Source organism: Artibeus jamaicensis, unplaced genomic scaffold, assembly GCF_021234435.1.
Source record: "Artibeus jamaicensis isolate MK-2021 breed Jamaican fruit bat unplaced genomic scaffold, CSHL_Jam_final scaffold_916, whole genome shotgun sequence".
In the NCBI taxonomy this organism is placed as follows: Eukaryota; Metazoa; Chordata; class Mammalia; order Chiroptera; family Phyllostomidae; genus Artibeus; species Artibeus jamaicensis.
In genome coordinates, this window is record NW_026522059.1 from 8874247 (window position 1) to 8896123 (window position 21877).

A 21877-nucleotide genomic window follows, 5' to 3' on the forward strand; every position below is an offset into this window, starting at 1 on the left:
TTCCAAACCACCTGTAATCTACCGGCCAATCGCCTGTCCTTGGGTTAGGCATCTGCTCCAAGTACATCAACCTTGGCCAAGATCGTGGGCTCAACACTTGGCACTTATGGAGATTTCTTATGTGAGTGGGTCCTGGCAGGGCAGGTATTGTGTCTGAAGCCAGCATCCTCCACTGAACTATCTTATCTCCATTACTGTGGAATTCCTTTTATGAGATAAGCTATCTCTTGTACATGGCTGCATCCCCAACGGGAGCTAATAGGTACTGCAGGAACACCTTTAAAATCCAATTTCACTGATTTCTCACTAGATTGGTTTTAGCTTCTCATTAATCCCAACTCTACTTTAATAAGGGTGTATTTGTGCATGTGAGGTGTGTGCATGCAAGTGCCACAGACAGTATGAAACACATTAGAAAGGTATCACAACCTCTATGGAAAATAAAATGGCAAGCACAGGGTCTGATACCATTTAAAAATACATTTTAATAAGATGCCTGAGGGCCACTCATCTAAAGAAAACTTGAAGCAGACATATCATATCTTCATTTATTTTTTTCTTACACAGCTGTGAAATATACTGATAACTATGGCCCAGTTTCCATACTTAAAATGATATTCAGCCAGAGCCCATTAACTTTACAAATAAAACATATAGGTGCTTCCTTCTCTCAGCCTACTTCTTGAATAATTCCTGCTTCCTTCTCTCAGCCTACTTCTTGAATAATTACCTTAAATGTGATCTGAAGCAGAAGAGAATAAAATGAAAAAGGTTCCTGATAAGGAAAGAGTAGAATATCCCAAAGCCTGTTGGCTTGAGTTCTCTGCTGTTATTGGTCATACCTCTCCAATGTGGTGAACGGCAAAATGCACCAGGAATCATATTGTACTGACTTTCGCTGTTCTCATTATACTTCATCATAGCATTGATCTGTGCATCTTAAATCGCACTAATCTGTTCCATTCGTCTTAATATCCCCGTCATAACACTGGCTGCACAGCAGGGTTCAGTGAGTCTTTTCTAAATCAATAACTCTCCAAATATGCAAATGTATGAACAAACGAATGCAGGTCCTCTGTCCTTATTGGTATCACTGTGCATCTAACCCCTGGCCTTGAATGTTGATCGCACCCTTCCTTACCTCCATCCATTCACACTAGGGTTGCCAAATACAGCCAAGACAAACAGAAGACACCCGTTAAAATAGGAAACACAGTAGTGTAAGAAGGTCCCATGAGAATTCGTTGCTTATCTGCATTGTGAATGTAACTCCGAGTCTTGTGTTTTACCTGGCAATCCTAACAGAGGCCACCAGCCCCAGTCTCTGAAGCCTGTTTCTACAGCACGGCAGCCCTGGCGGTCTCTATGCTCATCTCGCTAGGCTGGGCTGGAAGGTCAGCCAGGACAGCTCTGGCCTTAATGAAAGGACATTTGGACCTTCTGCCCCACCTCCAAGTGGTCAAGGTCTCCCAGAGCTTCCTAAAGAAAACAAGGGCTGCGGTGAGGAGGGAGGCATCCATCTGAACACTTGCCTCTTTTGTCTAAGACAAAGAAAAGAGCTATTCAGAAACCAAATTGATTAAAATTGAGGGAAATTGCCGGACCATTGATAATTGCAGTTAAAGGGCAGTGGTCACTCTGACTGATTGTCACTTCACAGAGAGCAGCCGCACCAACAGCCAATCAAGGGCATTAGCGAGAAGCAACCTTTTAGTGACCCGCGATTCCCCCCTCGGGAAGCATTTCACACAAGTCTTTAAAGCCAGGCCAGAGCATTTTCCGCACCATATTTACCTTTAATTCCCAAACCCAGGGGGACTGAAAATCGCTCAGTCTCTAAATGTCTTTCACATGCTTAAGAGATGAATGCAACTGGCCTCCGCCAAAGTCTGTCTCCATTCGCCAGCCTTTGAACTATCACAAGCGGGGAGACCTCGTGGCCCCCACACATTGCAGGGACTCTGGTTACCCACCTTCCTGCACACCCCCCCTCCCTGCACAATTCAGAAAAGCTGCTTCTGTTCAGCACCACAAAAACCTGAGCATTTGTCTGGTGTGTATTTTTCTTCTCTTACCTCCTCTCCCAGTGGCACTTTGACAAAGACAGATCTCTCCCCGATTTTGAAAGGATTCTGTATTTATAAATTTGCTGAAAGAATTCTGACCTGGGACCTGGGAGACGGGGAGTGGTCCCGGCTCAGACACACAGACATGCTGAATGGTTTCTGGCACGTTGTCGAACTTTTCTAGAGCTCAGCTTTCTCACTGAGAAAACAACAGGGCTGGACATAGTCCACAGTCGAAACAGGGCCAATCGCTGCAATATTTGGGAACTCCAAAGAAAAAACACTATGCTTTATATAGACATAGGACATTTTTTAATTATAGAAGTAACATATAATAAATGCTCTCTTCTTTGGACTTGCCTATATATATCTAAGAATGGTTATCCACTAGCCAGGTCAAGAACATGTCTTTGATTTCTCCTCCTAAACGCTCCTGGAGTACTTCATTCACATCCTCCTCACGACTTGCCTCAGTCCACATGTGCCCAAAAAGGTCTTTAACCAGCATATAAACTCCTTGATGGAAGACTCTTCACTTCTTTTTTTCTTAAGTTTCCCTCAGAACACAGATGCCCCCACCAAAAATTCTAGGCTAATACCTGTAATGCCTGTCACATTGAAGGAGTTCATTATATGTTTACTGAATGAAAATGAATCTATAATCAAGGGATTGGCCAGGATGATCTATCTCTCCAGGAGACTTTCAATCCCAGTGATCATGATCCCAGAGTGTTTATGAAAGTATCTGCTAAAATGTCTCTGTTTGCTCCTGGATCTTGCTTCATAAGCCATGAGAATTCATGCAGTACTTGGTGAGAGAATGCCCAGGAAAATTCATAGTTACTCAGCTGCACTGTGCCTTGCAATACCAAGCTTGGAAATGAAGGCTTCCTTTGCTAGTATAACCAGGAGTGGCACGTACTACACCTGGATGCCAACAAAGGGAGTTGCAACATTGTCTATTTTATATTTACTTCATTTTAACCTTATTCCTAAAGATTGTAAGACTGGTAAACCTTGCCATTCTTGACTCCAACCAAATACATCTGAAGTTTCACTAAGTAGAGGCTGAACTGCATTCCTATATCAAAGGACTAAATAAAAAATCCTTATGTTCTTGAGAATTCATCTCATATGAACCGCGCTTCCTACAGATTATGCCAGGATGACCTGAGAACAGAGCTCAGGACGTAACTTGTGTTGCTGTATGGGAAAGTCAGAAAGTACTGGGTCTTTATAGTGAAATGTTAGAAGGAGTCGGGATGCCCAGAAAATGAAATTATGCCGGTGTAAAACATCCTGTGTTATTTATTAGTGGGAGTTGTCGGGTCAGCTAAATCAATTATTCACCATTTGTTCAATTGGGCTTTGTATAAATCTCCCTTTTCCCACACAGTAAATTTCCCTTTGATTGTGAAGCCACACACAGTCAATGATAAGGACTGAATGTCAAACATTAAACTGAGCACAGCTGCACAACTGACAGGTCCTGCCTCCTCGGTTGGCTTCATTCCTCTGCATCTTCCCTGTGGCCAACACACATCATTTTGTCTGATTTTCACATGTACAATATCTCATGGACAGAAGCTCTAGCCTGTCCCCCAAAGAGCATGTTCTGTGCAACATCTCTGCTTCACAATTTTTATACCCAGAATTCCAGCCAGTACCTATCGCCTGGGTGGTTCATGAGGGTTTAACAAAAGCACAAATAATAATGGCAAGGAGAGTGAGACTAACCATCATTTCTATATTCCCTGTTAAATGACAGCATGTGTGCAAAGCATTTTAGAGATATGATTGTATTTAATCCTGACAACACCCTTTGAAAATGTTATTTCTATTACTTTCCAGTTGAAGAAGCTGAGATCTGAGATGTTAAGAAGCTTGTCCAAGGTCACAAGGTTAGAATTTGCAGAGCCAGGATTCTAGCACCCGAGAGGCATTGGACAAATGTTCATTTTGATCCCATCTCTTTCTTCTCTTAATTTCCCTCCTTGAGGATGGGCCATCAGGTCGTTTTCTCTCCTGCTGCCATTGCTGGGAGCTCTGATTTTGGCAACATCTCTACCCCAAAACCCTTTCAGGGTGGCCCTTTATTAACCATATGATCCATTTATAAGAATATTTCTGAAATCTGCCCTTGGGATCAATAATCTTCTTAGCAATCAACTATAGCAAATTCTCTGCAGGGAGCCCTGAGGAAGACAATCAGACCAGAGGAAGCACTCGCATAATTAAAAAGGACAAGCCCCACTTACAAGGTGAAAAGAAAGAGAGAACAAGACATAGAAATTGATGGAAAATTCAATCCCAAAGACCCAATCTCAGATCAAATGAATTGTTTTGTCGCTCTGAACACTTAACGGAGCCACTTTAATTGCTGGAACTTGCTGAGGTGCTCTGTGAATGATTTATATGGGCACAGGGCTGGCCCAGCGGACTTGAGACTCTAAAGGGAAGGAGGTTGATAACTTTGGTAAGGAATGGACACCTCTCATAGTGGTATTAGAACCACAGATGCGGGCCATCCAAAGGATGTGGCTCTTGCCTCTCACATTTGCTCTACACAGGAGTTTCTCTATATATCTACTTCTGGCTTTAAAAGCAAGCTTCCATGCAGAACATTTTTAAAGTACAGGCCCTGAGAGCCAAACTTCCTACGTTCAAATTGCGGCTTCTTTGCTTACTAACCATGTGGTATTGAGAAAGTCAGATAGGCTCTCTAAGCCTCAATTTTTCCAGCTCCAAAATACTGACCGACTTTCATCAATACTAACAAAGCAATGAGTCAGAGCAGAATTGCATCAGCTTTGCTCACCGCTAACAGACAAGAACCATTGCTGATGTATTACCGCATCTCTATACTTACAATGAACAAGTGTATTTGTAATATGCATTTAGAAATTTGCTTCATAATCAGAGAAGATTCCATGTTGGGGTCTCTAAGTTATTTTAGAAAAGTATAAACCCTGAGGAGGGGGTTATGGGAACCCCCAATGTACAGCCAGTTGGTCAGATTTCAGGTGAAGAAGTAGAATTGCAATTGGCATATAAGGAGAAGGCAGTATTAGGGGACTGAGCCCTTAGCCTATGGGGTCTGCACTGACTCCAGGTAGACAGTGTCAAATTGAATAAATTGTAGGATACCCAGTTGGTATACAGAGATGAAGAATTCATTGCTGGTGTGAAAAAAATCCCACATATTTGGTGTCAGAAGTAAAAAAAAAAAAATTCCTTTAGCACCTTAATTATTGTTTGTTTCCTACATTAAGATCCTGTGTAATATTTTATTTGTTTGGGCGAACTTATTGATTAGAAAAATAAGATTGAGAGAAGGACTAATTCACCCCCGAGTGAGATAAGTAGCTTGACTGGAATCACACTGCACAGGGTGGGAGCCAGCACCCTCTCCGACTCCTGTTTCCGGAGCTACAGTCGTGCCCCCAAGTACAGGCACTGACACGCTGACTGCTCCAGTCCAGCGCTGAGTTCACGTTATTGTGTGGTTCTGGCTCTTTAACTTGGTCTGGCAGGGTCTGTGAATGCCCCTGTGGAAGTTCAGGAGGTCACAGATGGGTTGTAAGGAAATAGCCTGGATGCCTGTCTCATAGGCTCAAGTCGGATGATATTGAGTTGGTGGACTTAGGGGAGCAGGGGAGGAGGAAATACAAAAAGCTTGGCATTGTTCCCTTAGCCTCTTCACTTCCTCGGCTGACTCATTGGGGAAAAAACACACAGGGAAAAAAAATACAGAACTCTGGAGCCTTATTAGAATGATAAAGTGGTCTTTAGGGCAGCCTAGGAAGTCAGTGACGAAGTGGTGAGCCTTGATAATAAAAGACCAGCACATTTTATTACTTCGTAACATTTCTGAAAAACAGCCTTTTAAACAAAATTTTAAAATGTAAACTTAAGAAAATTTTAATAAAAGATCGATTGGAAAACAGTATGGCAGTTCCTCAAAAAAATCAAATGTGTAATTACCACTAAGAATTCCACTTCCGGGTATAAGCCTAAAATAATTAAAAGCAGGCTCTTGAACAGATATTCACACATCCATATTCATAATAGTATTATTCATAATGTCCAAAAGGTAAAAGCAAGCCATGAATATGTAAATGGATTGCGTAGGTCCATACTACAGAATATCATCCCGCCTTGAAAAGGAGTGGCAATCTGACACTCGCCGCAGTGTGGACGGGCCTTGAAGACGTGATGCAAAGTGAAATCCCCTGAACACAAAAGAACAAGCGCTGTGTGATTTCACTTCTAGGAGAGAGGTATCTATAGTAGTCAAGTCCAGAGGCAGAAAGCAGAATGACAGTTGCCAGGGGCTTGGTGGGGAGGGAGGGATGAGTCGTTGGTGTTTCATGGGGACACAGTTTCAGCTGCGGGTGGATGGTGGTGATGGTTACACAATATTGGAAATGCACTTAAGGTGGCCGAACTGTACAAAATGTTAAAACTCGCCAAAGTGGTTAAAAGGATCAATTTTTATGTTGTGCATACTTTACCACAATGAAAAGAGATTAATGCTAGACAGTGTTTCTAGATGCATGTATGTGTATTATATCTAACAAAGGAGAAAAATTCAAGGTGCTACACTCTGTGTGCTGTGGCCTCTCACTCCAGTCTGACATCTTCCGATTAGGACGGTATTATCAGAAGTAGAGTAAACAGGATGCCCAATGTGGCCAGAACTGGATTTCTGGAGAAGGATCCTGGATTTAATCTTTTTAGGAAAAATCGCATAACTGTGATTTATTATTAGCAGCTTAGTGTGAGTTATTTTAAAGAGGCAGCTCTCTTCTCAGCTGCCACCTGGAGGGAAGAAGTGGCTCAGACCTCAGGAATGGTCACTTGTGAGCACACAGGAGACACGGCCCCTTCCGGCCACTCTGCGTAACAGCTCGCCCAGCACATTGTTTCGGGGATATCCTTATCTTTTTATGGAAAGCTTAGGAGAGAAACAAGGGCCCTTTCCTCCTGAGGTTGTGAAAAGGGTAAACAGAAAATCAATGTGTGTGAAAGTGCTCAGCCAACCGCCCAGCCCCCAACCGGCAGAATATTCTAGAACTTATGCTAAAAATGCCTATTACATACCAGACATTTTCACATTAACTCACAATTCATAACTGAACATTTATTAGGTGCCTGGTTCTTCACAAGTCAAAGATGATTAGACAGTGAATAAAATAAGGTCTCTGCTTTCATGGTGCTTACAGTCTAATAGGGGGACAGAGAATAGACAAATAACTACACCCTGCCAGTGGAGATAAATTTGAGAAGAAAGATAAAGAAGCAAAGGAAGAGGGAAAAAGAGTGATGGGAGGGTGCTCTTTTATCTAGGGTACCCTGGGAAGGCTTTTTACATCAGAAGACATTTGAACAAGAGACCCAAAGAGCAGGCGGAGGGCCCTGCATATGGACAGATGAGTGAAGGGTGGTCTGGGCAATGGGAATAGCAAGCCAAATTCCCTGAGGTGGAGACATGCTTAGAAAGTTCCTGAAATTTCATGGAAGACAGTGTAGCTAGAACAGGGTAGAAAGGAGTGAGGACACATTGGATTTGGGGTACAGGAGAGAGGAGTCAGGCATGAGTGTGGACATTATAGCCTGGACAATGGCAGAATGAAGCTGCCCTTTCCTGGGCTGTGAAAGACTTGTAGGAGGAAGAACTTTGAGGGGAAATCAAAAGTTCACATTTTCACATGCTAACTTTGAGATCATATAAGCATCCAAGTGGAGATGCCAGGTGGACAGGTGAGTTTGGCATTCTTAGGAAAGAGCAGAACTAGACACATAAATGGGGAAGTCAATGGTGGGGGGAGGTTAAAAGCAATGGGTTTGGATGAATCAGGACAGATGAGAGATTTCAGATATTACTCACACAGAGCGTGTAGTGTACCCTGAACAGGACCACAAGGTTAAGGCCTTGGGGCAGGTTAGCCTCAGGGTAAGTTCTGCCATGGCTGTTACTATGTATGGAATCTTAAACAAGTTACTCTCCCTAGGCCTCAATCTACTCAACTGTATCCAACTCATGAATTTGTTGTAAGGACTATACTATACAATATCTACCCAGCTCTCAGAAAATTGTACGTCATTCACTTGCTTAAAACCTGCAGAAACTGCACTTTGCTATCAAAATGAAATCCACAATCCCTGGCATGGCCTCCAAGGCATTTGCTCCAAAGTTTCTTCTCTTCTTCTGGCTCTTCCTCGTCCTTTAAACCCCATGTTAAATGTCCCTTCCTCGGCCAGGGGTTCCCTGGACAGGTTGACGGCATCACTACATTTAGCAATCCCCTCTTGCACACCTGTACTCGAGGTGAAAATTGGACTCATGTATTGCCATTGGCAGACACTGCAGTGAAGTCTCTTCTACTTACTGTCAGATGGAGAAGTGGAAGGAAATCGGTGTTTTTAAAGTTCCTATTTGATTTCAGGCAGTGTATTGTGCACTTCCTATTTATTTAATCCATTAAACTCCCATTACATCGGTATCCTTTTTTGGGGTGTAGAGAAGTGAGGACCAAAGATACAAATCCTCTTGTCCAAGGACACAAACCTTGCAGGTGAGGAAGCTGTGCCTTCAATCCAAATCTGTGCCTTCTCTGACCAATTCTCACTCCTCCATACCTCGCAGCCCTGGACCATACATTCTACCTATACAAAACCTCTAGTTTGAATCCTAGGCCTGGGAATCAGAGCTATTACTATTGGCCTGTAATTATACATTGCTATCACATGGCCCATAAAAAGTGATTTCAAAGACAGTTGAGAAAGGCCCCATTCCCTTCTATTTCCATTTCTTTGGCACCTTTACTGAGCAAGGCCCTTGGGATAAATGTTCTTTTATGATCCTGTAGGTGGCGCCACACAGAAGGAGGTAGTAACATATGACTGCCCCAGCAACCCGCAGAGGAGGGAGCCACCCTCCAGCATCTGGGGAGAAATAAGTAAGGGTGTCACATGTTTGTTACAGGTATTAAGAGAAAATTGGTGCCTAAACACAAAACTAACAAGAGTAAAAGAGACCCTATACCATTTCCATGGGTTTGGTGCCACAAAGGAGAAAGGTGCTAAGACTTGGAGTCAGCACAGCCACACTTTGAGACTTTGTCACTCCCCAGTTGTGTGACCACGGGAAAGCAGCCGCCTTCCTTCCCTGAGTCTCATTTCAGTTAAGCACCAAGTTCACAAAGAGGCGGTGGGGCTGAATGAGGAAGCTGCAGAGTGACAGGGCTCCTGCGTTAACTGTCATCTCGTTAAAGTGGCCCTGCATGATGCAGGGCAGATGCTGAATAAATCTGAAAGGTTGAAAGATGGGCCTGGAGAGGATTTCTGCCTCCATGTATCAAACCATCATCCTATCAGGAGGCAAGTACTCAAGTGCAACCCGGAAGAGTTGTTTTGATCTTCCACAGGGTATAATTTCCATAAGCTGCTTCATTTACAAAATGATGTGACTGGTATTTCATCTGCCCTTCCTTGTGCCATGAGCTCTACAGAAGAGACCACTTGAGATTTCCTTCTACATTCAAAACGTATGTTTTTTTTTTCCTACGATAAAAAGCATTTATTTTAACCTAAGTCCTAAAGCAGGCATTTACAATTATTTCTCATCACCCAAATGGGCCAAAATGTTTATGATGCTATTTAGCTATTAAATCTATTTGTATTTATTATTTATCTTTGTTCAAATATACCACCTAGAAAAGTAACACCCAGGAGAGTGGTTAGTTTCTTCCTAGCACTATTCAGATAAACACCACTAGGTAGAGATGTCTCAGATCCAAGAGTTTCTCTAGTTCTTTATGTTGGAATCTACTTTAACACTAATATAAAAGTGACAACATATATGTATTAGGATAGGTCAGTTCTAGTCTCCACCAACAATTTCCATCTTCTGAGCCTCTAGAAGGGGAAATGTGCTTAATTCTCTTTATTCTGATTAATTAAGACAGTATCAGTGTCTACAAAATTGTATCTTTAGAGAACAGGTACTTCCACATCCCCTAATTATAAAAATTCATTCAGTTAGTCACACTACATATTCCCCTAGATTAGGTCTCAAAAATCAGTTCATGATAACCAGAGGTACCTGAAGAAAGAGTGCACTTGATGATATCAACTCATATAATTAACTAACATCAGGTATCAGAAAGTATTAGTGAATAGTATGTTCTCATTAAACACATACTATGAGCCAGGTATTTCTTCCGGCCTCCTTAATTCTCTTAAGTATTTATTGAGTTCCTTCTATATAGCAGGCAATGTGCATAATGAGGCTAAAAACAACCAACACTGTGGCCTTAAGCTTATGATCTATGGCAGAGATACGTACATTAAATAATCAGTAAGTATTTGTAACATCATTGCTGTAAAAGAAAAGAACAGAAAGCCATGGCAGAGAATAATAGGGAAGGGACCCCATAAGATGAGTGACAGAGAAGATGTTTCTGAGGAGGTGATAACAAAGCTGAGACCCCAACAATGAGAAGTGGACAAATATGGATATTCTCCATGAGAAGAACATTCCAGGCAAAAACAAGAACATAGACAAAATCCATGAGGCAGAAAAGAGCTGGGAGCATTTTAGAGACTTTAACATCTGCATGGCTAAAAGGCAAGAAAGAAGCCATAGAGGACTTCAAGACATGCTTGGGGAGGTAGGCAAGGGCCAGACCATGGAGTGACTTAATCCCTAACAAGGAGGTTACTATAAACACAGTAAGAACCTTCTGAATGCTTTTCAGCAGAGGAGCGAAATAATACAAGTTTTAAAATGTTTTGTCAATGCTGTAGCAGAAAGACTGTGTGAGCTGGTTTCAGTAAGCGTAGAAGACCAAGTGGGAAGATGTTTTCTATGTTCTTATTTTTTCTTGTTTGTGTGTGTGTTTTGGTGACTCATCATTCAGGCTCCAGCAGGAAATAGCACTTTCGAAAAGGAAAATTTGGGAGTTCAATACACTAAAGAGGTGGAGGTGGGGTGCAGGGAAGCCACAGGAGGGCAGTGCAGTTCCTTCAGGACAAGGAACAGCAGCAGCCAATACTATGCCTGACACAAAGGGGCTCATGAAAGGAGAGCTAACTGGAGCATGGAGACAGAGGTTTTCCAGTGAGGACCCCGGCAAGTCTGTGGCAATCCTGGAAGAAGGGGGCCTACGGAATGCACACCCTAACCTCACCCTTCACCTCCATCCAATTTCCTGCTGGTACTTTTCATTGGCTGGATCCCACCAGAATCCTAAAAGGCCAGGGAGCTTATTGATGTAGTTTGGACAGATCAGCCTGCTAAGGAATAAAGCAGAATAGAATGGAAGGGAGGAGAACAGGTTGGAAAGGGAAAATAAAAAATATGCCACCCAGATGACAGTGGAGATAAAGGTAAATAAAGGCCCTGGCTGGTGTGGCTCAGTGGATTGAGTGCCAGCCTGTGAACCAAAGGGTCATGGTTCAATTCCCAGTCAGGGAACAAGCCTGAGTTGCAGGCCAGGTCCCCAGTACAGGGTGCATGAGAGGCAACCACACACTGATGTTTCTCCCTCCCTTCTCCACTGTCTAAAAATAAATAAATGAAATCTTTTACAAATATTTTAAATGCTAAGAAAATTAAATTTCTAAAAATCAGTAAATAAAGAACTCTAAATGCTCCTCATAGATTCTTGATAGTATTCCCACGAGGTGTAGATGTAGTTTGTATGGGGAGTAGAGGAAACAGAGGTGATAGCTATGAACCTTAGGCTTCTACCGAGGGTAATGGGGTTGATTATGATGCTATTTACTAAGATGTGGTAGACTTGGGGTAGAATGGACTCTTAAGAAGAAGCTCAAAATGAATAGGCATGTAAAGTGTAAGATGTCTAAGAAGCATTGGGCAGGTGGATGAGCAAGCCCGTATCTCAAAAGAGACATCTAGGATGGAGAGAGAAATCAAGAGCTGGCAGCATACACAGCTGTTTAATGAGGTGATAATGCTATTATCTAGAAAGAGATTGTAAAGAGAAGCGAGAAGATGACCCATTTTCAAGTTCTGAGATCAGGCAGGGGAGGAGAAACCAGCCCAGAAGATGGAGCAGATGGAGCCGGAATGGTTGAAAGAAGACCAGGAATGAATGAGGTCACAGAGTATGTTTCAACTAGGAGGGTGGGTCAATTATGGTGAATATACAATTAAAATAAAAGCACTTCAAGTCTAGCCTCTGTATGGAGAGCAGGAAGAAATCAGATTAAAAGTAGATTTTTAATAATATGCCTGTAATACAGTTTTCATTAATTGTCTTATTTTTAACAAATAAAAAAATACTAAGATGAGCTAAGCACCTCTTTCATTTAGTTACTAAAGATTTGAATACAGGTTCTTTTTAATCCCCAAACCCATTATGTTTCCATTCTGCTGAGTAATTCCCTGCCTCTAGGATTCATGCTATACAAGGAAAAGTCTGGAAGGCATTGTCAAGTTCGCATCTAAGCCCAGTTTTCTGCCAGATCTGACCTTCTCTCAGCTCTGACTCCTGAAGGCAAAAGATGAGAAAAGGCTTCCCCTCTAAAGGGGGAAAAATAACATAAAATAAATGGCAAGATATTAATCTTGAGACCATTTACAAAGGTGTTAAGTGCCCTCGTTGGCATTAAGAGCAATGAGCTTCAAATATCACTTGTACAGCAAGCTGCTTAGCTCTGCAGATAACAAGTCACAGCAGGCCTTCTTGGGTTGCAAATGTAGTCATTCTGTTTGCCAATTAACTCTTTCCCACATTGCTTTTTATATAACCAGCCAAGAAGCTTTGCTGAGACAGCATGATCTGCTAGAAAATAGTGCTGGCCCGGGAGCTGGAAGAGATGATGCGGTAGAAACCGCATGGTGGTGGCAACCAACTGTAGCAGTAACAGTTAATAGAGCAGCCATGAGAAAGCCAAAGTCGCTGAAGAACCTCTATCTTATGAAATAAATTTCCACATTTTCTGAGCTTAATATCAGCCAATGTCATAGTCGAGGCATTGTTCTTTCACCTCAAGAAATTTCAGTGTGTCCAAGTTGTTCTGAGCTTGCTGTGGTCTTTCCAAGTGCACTCCCAATCGCTGTCAAATCATTTGTTTAGCCTAGACTGGATTTCTCCAGGAGCAGGTGGCTTTGTGTCCTAGAGAGAACTACCTCACCCACTGCAACGATGACTTCCCGCTGGTGAGATATAGGGATGGCATGGATGACCTTCATTTGCTTGTCCTTCTGGCAGCATTTGACATAACTGACCACCTACTTCCATGAAACATTTTTTTTTTTTTGCGTCTTTCTGGTACTACAATTTCCTGGAGTTCCTCCTACCTCAGTGATTATTCTCTCTCGGGTTCTTGTGTTGACTTTCCTCAACCTATAAATGTTGCAATGTCCTGGGGCCTTTCTTAAACTCTCTTTGCTTCTCCACTTATTTTCTCTCTGAGGAGGGTGCTGATATGACTGTGGAGGGCCATCTTGAGAGAGTTAAGATGCAAAACCAGACAATAAATATTACAGGACCACAGTAGAGTTTCCAGGTGGCCATGTCCTCCACATAGCAAAGGTTCTTAAAATTCACTGTAGACTCTGGTCTCACATATTCAGCAGTCAACCTGACATTCCTATTTGGATTCAAATAAGCATCTCAATTACAACATAGGCAAAACAGAATTCTTGAATTTATTCTTACAAACCTTTGTCATCTTCCCCATTCTAGTAAAGAGCTCCATCACTCACTCACCAGGTGTTATCTCTGGCTTCTCTTTCCTCTTTCTCCACATCCAACTCATCAGCAAGTCCTACTGACTCCATGACCACCTTGGATAAAGCTACCACCACCTTGCTGTTGGGCACTGAGATGCATCTTCACTGGTCTTCCCTGATTATTGGCTCTCTAGAAATGATTCTCCACACTCTGAATGAAATACATGCTCCTAAATTTGACATACAATTTTCTGCATGTGTTGGCCCTCTCTCCCACTTCCTCTTGCACTCCCTCCTTCTCATCTACTCTGGTCCTGTCTCAGTGGCATTCTCTGGGCTGTGCAGCACCCCTCTTCCTACTTGGCAATCTCTGATCCTCCATGCCTAGCTTCTTCTAGACTTCCAGAGTTCTGCTTAAACGATACATCCTTATAGAGTCTTTTTCAACTGTGGTTCTTCTCTGAACTACACAGCACAGCAACTGATTTCAGTACCCATGCCCCAATTTTCTTAAGGATCATATATTACTAGTAGTCTTGTAAATGCATAGAAGAAAAGTGAGTTAATTATACCCAGTGTATGCCTTAGGACCATTACACTTACTCTCTAAGGAGCCCCGGTTGAAAAAAGGGCATATTGACACTCTTCTTCTAAAAGTGCTTATTATGAGCTGGTATTTTTCCTCATTTATTTACTTATTTGTTTATTCCTAATCTCTTCTCCTAAATAGTAAATTCCTTAAGAGTAGCAACTATGTCCATTTTCTTTGCTGGTACAGTATACATTCAGTATTTGTTGGAGGTAAACAGTAGAGGTATAATGCACCAAGATGGAGAATGGAGGAAGATGAGGGCTTCTCCCCAACCCTTTCTAAGGCTGACCTTCCCTCCAATTTTATTATTTTTTATTATACCATGTTATGTATTTCTTTGATAGTCCTCATCATAACCTGTATTATTTTATTGTTATATGTGTTTTTCGTCTGTCTCCTTTCCCTAAAATATGAGAGGCCTTACCTGACTTGGCTGTTCTGTGCAATGTCTCACCCAAGGCCTGGCATATAACACTTTTATTGCCTAAATAAATGGTGGGGAAAAGGGTAAGTCGCTGCCTAAAGAGACTTTGGTCCAGGTTGAGCTTAGATCAACCTTGCCATGGACCATTGAGCTTGTCACTAAGCCTATTTATGTGTCAGATATCCCCATCTGCAAAATGAATATCCATTAAGATCAGACCCACCTTATACATCATAAGGAATAGACCATTTACATATAATTATTACGTGCTGTCTTAGTCTGAGTCCCCTAGAAGCAGTCTCTGAAACAAGGATTCCAGCACAACAATTTATTTGACAATGACAAGGGCACTGGTGAGGAGTAGGAAAATAGACAGCCACTAGTGTGGGCGACTGAGTTCAATCCCAGTGAGCACATGCCTCGGGTTGATCCCACCAAAGGGACAGGGAGCTGGGATATCTGATCAAGGGCTGTTCCTAGGGGGCACTGTCCCTGGTGAGGGTGGTGAGTCTAACTCTAAGAGAAAGCCTTAGGTGGAGAAATGCCGGGACTACAGCTGGAAGTTGGGCTGGTCTGCACTGCAGTGGTGAGGGCACTGGGATATGGAGGGGTACAGGGAGGGCAGCTTCCAGAAGCTTCTTCTCCGACTGTCTACTCTATGCTAGCAATAGCCCAGTGTCCAAGATAGTACCTAGAATTGCCAGGTACTTGCTTTTTGTTCATGAACCCTCTGAATTGCTATACAAACTGTGGATAATTTTACATTTGGGGAGAAAGGATGCTAAACTTCAATCAGACATCCTAAAGGATCTGGGACCCCAAAGAGTTAAGAACTACTGGTATATAAATCTATCTGACTCAAGGCCTGTCCCTTTTCTAATTATCCATTCAGAAATATTGTGGAGTGAACCACAGAGTGAGCATGAAGGCTGCACCATGCATGCCCTCACAGCAGTCTCCAGGGAAGGACACTGATTCTCCCCACCCATGAGAGTAGGGATCTGAGCCAAGTTTACCCAGCTCTCCAAAGGGAGGAGGTACCACCCTAGCCCACATCATCTTACCTGTTAAATGGGGGTAATAATCTCTACTTTCTAAGGTTGTTGGAAGAAGTATATGCCACAATACATGTAACAACTTCAAGTATCTAACCACAGCTTCTACAGCACAAGTGCAGGGACCACACTCTTGGCCTCCATTTGGATGCCCAGAACTGTTGGACACATGAGTACATGGTGTGCCGATTTAAGTAGAGGAAAGATCAGTGACAGGGTGACCAGAGAGGCCACTGAAAGCCAATGACACACAGAGAGTACATGTATTGTGTTTAGGAGACTAGTGTCATTGGGCCTGGACTCTCCATGTGCTTATAAGACCCTGTGATAATGACACAGCTGACGGGTCAGAAATAAACAGGCATTTCAGATGCATCTCCAACTACTTCCTTGAGTCAGGATGCGGGGGTCTGATGGAAACCAGTCTCCTGACATTGACTGCATTGGAAGCCAAGTCACCATGCTCAGGTGAATAGATTTCAATCTCAGCCACATTGTTTTTTAAAAAATGGCTTGGCTGGTACATTTGTGCACAGTCTATATGTCAGGCGAAGAGCCACACAGAGAAAGTAAATGGAATCATGGTCTAGTAGCTGTTTGGGCTAGAAGTATTTTCAAACAATTGCTGAGAAGGATGGCTGTAGCCTAGAAAAGAATCTGGCCCAGGTGCAAATTCCAGCCTACTTAGTACATGTGAAGCAGAAGATCAAATTGTCCTAAGCCTCATTGTTCTCACCCAAAAACTAAATCCAGGATGAGAAGATTAGTGACATGAGTGCATATGTGTGCACATGTTTATGTGCATGTGTGTGTTCAGAAAGCAAAAATGGTAGCTGTTATAAGTATCTAGCTCAGCCCTTGCTTTGATATTTTACAGATGAATTAGACGAGGAAAGGAGGAATTTAGCTAATGGTCTCAGTCATGCCTGTAAGTAAGCAAAACAGAGCTGAGTTCTGCAAACCACCACAGACCAAATCCGGTCTGCCTGTCTGTTTTTGTAAATGCCATTCTATTAGATGATGGACACACCCAAGCCTTTCTGTAGTGTCTATGGCTGCGTTTATGCCACACCAATAGGGCTGAGTAGTTGTGACAGACACCAGATGGTCCAGAAGCCTACAAGGTTTACTCTCTGACCCTTTACAGAAAATGTTTGCTGACCCCGGAAAGAGAAGTGAAGTTCACTGTATGAGCTTCTGCCTCTGCACCAAGCCTTCCTGCCTGCACCTTCCGAAGCTGAGCACTTCCTTTTCCAATAGTGTGGGAAACAATAACAGAATTGCCCTGGAAGGAGCGTCAGACTTTCGACACTTTTCCTGTCTGTATTCTCCCTTCTCCATCCACGTCCCTCTCCTCACAGTGACCCCCAAGTCTCTCTGTCCACTTAGGGAGATGGAGCACAGCACAAGGCCAAGCAGCTGCAACCAGAACGTGATCCCATGCAACCACGGTGCAGCAAGAGCCAACCCATTCTGTCTTCCTGAAGTATCATTTTATAGAAAATTATGTAAAGTCTCATGTTTTCATAAAAACAAATGAGGCATTTTTAAGATGAAGCATAGGGCTGCAAAAAAAAAATTCCCAGTCTGCTGCTGGTCTTCCTAACGTCCTCTCCTGGAGAACACACTTGCCCTCTGCTGTGTTAGGGGTTTTAAAAGAGGAATTTGGCAAGTGTTCTGTGCTGGAGCCTGACGTTTCAGAGTCAGACAACCTCACTTGCCTCTTTGGTCCATTGCTAACTGACTGCGTGACTTAAATTTTCCAAGTGCACTCATTGCTTCCCATTCTCCAGAGTCGGGGTTAAGAATACCTTCCTGGGAAGGTCGGAGTGAGAGTGAAAAAGACACTTAGTATCCATGGCCCTCAAACCTGACTGCACATGAAAACTATGAGGAACTTTCTGGATGCCCGAGCCCCACCCTCATACAAATTAAAACAAACAGGGAGCAGGGACCAGCACTCGTTTCCTAGTTGCTCCAGGTGATTCTATTGTGAAGCCTGGGTTGAGAAGAGATTGATGTGCACTGAAGTGTTTACATGATGCTGACTCAACAGGTCATCAGTGAACGGTAGCTTAAGCGGGAGGGGGCCTGTGGCACTCACCCCCGACTGCCTACTCCTTTGCAAGCTCCAACTCACCCTGGCGTGGCAAACAGCCCGAGGTGAACGTGTCACCCCACCCATATAATATACTCGCATTGCAGAGCCTAATGGCACCCTTAAATCACACCACAGAGACAGCTTCTGCCTCCACCTGATGCCAGCCCAGGTCTAAGGCGGTTGCTGTTGTCACGGCATCTGGGGTTGAACACTAGAGCCCATCAGTTCACAGGAACCCATGTCTGTTAGGGGTCCGGGAAAATGTACACTTTTGGCTCTTTTGGGGCCCCCAACAATTAATCAGAAGCTCTGGAAACACTCTGGAGCTCCACCTGCTTGATATGGACATGGACCAAAGCATGTGCACATGTGTGCGTGTGTCTGTGCGTGTGTGTGTGCATGTGTGTATGCACCCTGACCTTGCAGTCGGAGTCCTAGCTTCTCTCCCATCTTGTCCTTGCCGGGTTCCCCATGAAGCACCTGAGTCAGGGCTTGTACCCAGGTAGTAAACTTGAGAGATCTCAAGGACCGTGAGTGAAACAAGGAGGAAGAACAGGAATGTAAATAGATGCTAACAATTTGGTCATGAGTGATCGTGGGTCAGTCTCACCCCCATTTGTAACATGTCTCAGAGCAACTCATGTGCAGGAATGAAAGGGGAAGCCTTTCCCCAGCAGTCCCAGTCCCCTTTTGGACAGGAATGACCCTCCAGCATGAACCTCTCAGATAATCCATCATTAAAAGCTAAACAGAGTTCTATAGTGTGCCAGAGAATGCCAGGACGGGAAGATCACCTGTGCACAAAAGCAGCTGAAACTACAAGGAACCATTTGCACAGTCGTGGAGGTGGGAGGATCAGACACTGTGGGAAAAGGTGCTTGATACACAACTTTCCCACTGGGTCCCTGATGCATATTTCTTTTGGTCCTGCCCAACCCCCAAGAGGCTAGCATCGTTCTCTTCATTTGATAGGTAAGGAAACTGGGCCTCAGGTATGTCAGGTGACTTACAGTGGATGAACATTCAGACCAGGCTACCAACCTTAAAGTCCTCGGCTGTTTTACCACAAACATGGAGATTCTGATGTGTCATTTCATATTTGTAACATGTTTGTAACATCAGAGCAACAGCCTCTACCTCCCTTCTGAGCTGTGATGAAGACAAAATGAAAACTGTGTATAAACTATAAAGAAAAATGCATGTGCAAGGAATTCATTTTTTTTTCAAAAGGCAAAAAAAAACCCAGCAACCACTAACAGCACGTTTGCAGGATGGGAAGAACAGGTTTCAAAGCCACATCCATGACTGGGGCAGTTCTGCTTGAATAGACAGGCTGCCGCAGGGTTCTTCCTGGTTTGGGGAACAGCCTTGCTCTGGGGTTCAAAGAAACATCTAAGCCACTAGGGGCAGGAGGACAGTTGCTGGGTGTGCCTCTGCTTGTCCTAGAGGAACAAAGGCTAAGAACCACAGTTCCTTTCCTATGCATGAGGTGAAGCAGCTTTGCAATTGAAAGAGAACAATCTGCCTCCAGCAATTATGTTTTCGTTCCTCTTCCCAGGCTGCTGTGTCACAAATCACACTTTCATTCGGGGCATGTTGGTGCAGAGCCGCTGACTGCAGTTCCCAGCATTCCACCAGCTGACTACTCCAGCCAAGCCCTGGGAGCAGCAAGCCCGTGACTCATTAGCAGCAAGACCTGCCCACACACTCCAGACCCTGGGGAGCAGATGATATGTATTTAAGGCAATTCTCCCCATTTGAAAATAACTGCAAAGTCCTTTTTACTATCAGACTCCTGTTGGGCTTTTTCAAGAAAGAAAGACCGCGAAACCCTTGAAGCTTCTTCCCATGTTCACCTGCATTACAACTCAGCTGACAATGCTGACGCTGGGCGAAGCTTTGACTCACAGGCACAAACACAACACACCCAGGCGCCCCTGGCTTCAAAGAATTGGGATTTAAAGTAACAGACTAGCAAGCGCTGGAGCGCGGCAATGCTCATGCCGCCATCATGTGGCTGGAGGCGGAACTGCACTGGGAACAGAATCTACCCATTTGTCTTTTCCTCCCTCCTCTCCTTCCCTCCTTGTCTCCTTCTTTCTTCCTCCTCTCCCTTCCTTATTCCCTTCATTCCTTCCTCCTTTCTCACGCTGTGACAAACACCAAGATAAAAAATGCATGGAGACAATTCCTGCTTTTAAGTAGTCTAATGAAAGAGAAGAGGAAAAGTGGGATGCAAATAATTAAGTTCTGCTGTTTAACAGCATTCCCTTCCTGGGTTTGGGATTTCACCTGTACAGCATTGTCACCTTCAGTTCTCACCATCACCTGTGTGGGAGAAGGTGTTACTGAGAAACAGTTAGGAATGAATTTGAATGGTTATTCAACACATTCCTGATGACTCTGTTGTTAAAATAGGTTGGGTGAATTCAATGTCAAACTTGTGAAGCTTATATTTAAGAAAAGCTGACTGCCATGGAATTTCATAGGCTTCATATTTGGGACTTTTGCTTACTGATTACTTTGAATAAAAATCAGTATTTTCCAAATAGACAAATAAACAGGCCTTCAGACTATGTCCTTTATTTTGTTAGATTGTCTGTCTTCTAATTCTTAATTTGTAGGTACTATTTGTATCCTGGAGTTCTTATCCTTTTATGTGTTGTATTAGTTGCCAATACTTTCTCATCATCAGTGATTGGCTTCCTGCCTTTATGAGTTTAACGTTTAAAATTTTTTTAATTAGTGCTCACTTTGGCAGCACATAGACTGTTGGGAACTGCTCTACCTGGTTTCAGGGGTTGTAACTGCACCCCATGGCTAAGAATGAGTGAGTGACCTCCGGTCTGCGAGCCACTAAGGAGACAAAGCTTATCTCTGGCAGCAGTGCTGCTTCTGCTTCATCCCCTGCCCCAATGCCTAGTTGGTTAGTCAGAGATGGGTACGAACCCCTAGAGGAGGGGCAACCTAAGCCAGACAATGATCACTTGAGAGGCCCTCAAGGAAGGACTCGAGGAGCTGCAGCAAAGAAGGAGTGATGGACCCTTGCCCCCCAGCTATTCTGACATAGCCTGAGTCCCCATTTCCATCTGGGAGAAGCGCTTTCTGGCTCTAATCCGCTTGGGCCTAAAACTTATGATGGGGAAGGCGGTGCAGCCCTTTGCTGGCCAGAGCAGGATCCGGGGTGATCCAGCATAAGAAAGAATTCCTAAAGTCCTGTGAAACCTGCTTTGCTAAGAGTGCTTTCATTCCTGTGATAAGGGTCTGAGCAGGAAATGAGTATGTCTCCCAAAGTTTTTGCAACCCCCTTACCTGACAGACACTGATTCAGACTAAGCCCTCAGATTTCTTTGAAAAGTTATCTACTGTTTGATCCTTGCCACCTGACATTGATTGATGAGCTTTACCTGTTTGATCCTTGCCACCTGACATTGATTGATGAGCTTTACCTGTATTCCTGTGTATTACAACCCAATAAAAGCCCTTGAGGAAGGGGCTCTTGGTCTTTCTCCTCTGAGAGATTGGCCACCTCTCCTCCCCAAGCAGATCATGTCTTGGGAGTTTCACTTTCATCCATGGCAGATGGAGGGACTTTTTGGGCAAAGTTGCCCCCACAATAGACTAAAATTGGAACATTACAGAGATTAGCAGGGCTCCTGTGCAAGGATGATATGCAAATTCGTGAAGCTCTCCGTATCTTTTAAACAAAAAGAGCCACCTAAAATGCGAAGACAAAGAATGAACCCCCAGTGGAAAGGAATGAAGAAATCTCCAGAAAAAGAGCGGCATGAAATTGAGGCAAGCAATCTGTCAGACACAGAATTCAAAATAATGGTTCTAAGGATGCTCAAGGAACTCGGAGCTACAAGGAACTGCGTGGGAACTACAGCAGCATGGAAAAGGACACAGAAACTATGAGCAAGAACCAGGAA

At 43.5% G+C, this 21877-nt stretch overlaps 1 non-coding gene across 1 annotated transcript; it reads left to right on the forward strand.

Annotated features, from left to right (window-relative positions):
• The first annotated feature begins 21539 nt into the window (after nt 1-21539).
• Nucleotides 21540-21646, forward strand: LOC119064863 (U6 spliceosomal RNA). Its single transcript, XR_005085501.2, has one exon. It is a non-coding gene; the product is annotated as a U6 spliceosomal RNA (small nuclear RNA).
• The last annotated feature ends 231 nt before the right edge of the window (nt 21647-21877 follow it).